This window comes from Mandrillus leucophaeus, unplaced genomic scaffold (genome assembly GCF_000951045.1).
Source record: "Mandrillus leucophaeus isolate KB7577 unplaced genomic scaffold, Mleu.le_1.0 Scaffold475, whole genome shotgun sequence".
NCBI classification, from domain to species: domain Eukaryota; kingdom Metazoa; phylum Chordata; class Mammalia; order Primates; family Cercopithecidae; genus Mandrillus; species Mandrillus leucophaeus.
The window spans coordinates 47,467-48,889 of record NW_012105087.1 but is presented as its reverse complement, the minus strand read 5'-3'; the positions used below and the strand labels follow the sequence as shown (position 1 = coordinate 48,889).

General features: G+C 42.2%; 2 pseudogenes across 2 annotated transcripts in view; both read left to right on the top strand.

Annotated features, from left to right (window-relative positions):
* Nucleotides 1-1,423, top strand: part of LOC105550294 — a 931,651-nt pseudogene that overhangs the window by 884,546 nt on the left and 45,682 nt on the right. The gene's annotated exons all lie outside the window — the stretch shown is intronic.
* LOC105550300 overlaps nt 1,235-1,423 on the top strand; it is a 35,704-nt pseudogene continuing 35,515 nt past the window's right edge. Inside the window, exon 1 of the transcript XR_001007685.1 lies at nt 1,235-1,338. The product of XR_001007685.1 is annotated as a neuroblastoma breakpoint family member 3-like (transcript). The remainder of the gene's footprint in view (nt 1,339-1,423) is intronic.

The following is a 1,423-nucleotide window of genomic DNA, read 5'->3' as shown; positions in this document are numbered from 1 at the left end:
TTGTGGTGTGTGCCTGTAGTCCCAGCTACCCCGTAGGCTGAGGTGGGAGGATCACCAGATCCCAGGATGTTGAGATTGCAGTGAGCTGTGATCATGGCAGTGCACTCTGGCCTGGATGGCAGAGTGAGACCCTGTCTCAAAAAAAAAAAAAAAAAGTACAGGTAACGAATTTTTACCAAGTGAACCACCACAGATCAAGAAATAGAACATTACTAGACTGGGGTATATTTGTAGGAGTGGCATTGTTGGTTTTAGAGGCATATGAATGATAAAACTTTAGTGTTACATATTGTTGAACATTTTCCCAAAGTGGTTGTACCATTTAGCAGGGATATTCTGGTTACCCCACATCCTTGCTGATGCCTGTCAGTTAAAAATTATTTTGCCATTTTAGTAGGGGAGCAGTAATATATCAGTGTGGTTTCATTTTGTGTTTTCCTGGTATTGAGATTGAGTATCTTTTATTGCCATTTATATGTCCTCTTTTGTGAAGTGCCTGTTAAATCTTTTTATCCAGTTTTCATTGACATGCTTGTTTTTCTGTTGATTTGTGATACTTTATTCTGGATATACATCCTTTCTAGGATATGTATGTATTGCATTTCCCTTTTTTCAATCTGTAGCTTGCCTTTTCACTCTTTTAATGGTGTTTTTTCATGAATGGAGATTCTCTAACTTTTTTTTTTTTCTTTTTGAGACAGGATCTCACTCTGTTGCCCAGGCTGGAGTGCAGTGGCACAATCACAGCTCACTGCAACCTTGTCCTCCCAAGGCTCAGATGATCCTCCTTCCTCAGTCCCCAAGTAGCTGGGACCTACAGGGGAGCACTACCAAACTCAGTTCTTTTCTATATTTTTAGTACAGATGGGGTTTTGCCACATTGCATAGGCTGGTCTGGAATTCCTGGGTTCAAGTGATACACCTGCCTTGGCCTCCCAAAGTGCTAGGATTACAGGCATGAGCCACTGCACCCAGCCTGAAATTCTTAATTTTAATGAAATTATACTTTATCAATCTTTTCCTTTATGGTTAGTGCTTTTTGTGTCCTGCTTAAGAAGTCAATGCCTAACTTAAGAGTATGAATACATTTTTCTGTGTTGACCTTATAGCAATTTTATTTTAGTTTTTGTATTTTTTGTTTTTTTTCATACAGGGCCTCACTCTGTTGCCCAGGCTAGAGTGCCATGGCAGGATCTCAGCTCACTGCAACCTCCACCTCCTGGCTCAAGCGATCCTCCCACCTCAGCCTCCTGAGTAGCTCCGACTATAGATGTGTGCCACCATGCCTGGCTAATTTTCATGTTTTTTGTAGAGATGGGGATTCAACATGTTTCCCAGGTTGGTCTCAAACTCTTGGGCTCAAGTAATCTGCCCGCTTCAGCCTCCCAGAGTGCTGGGATTACAGGCGTGAGCCACCCCACCC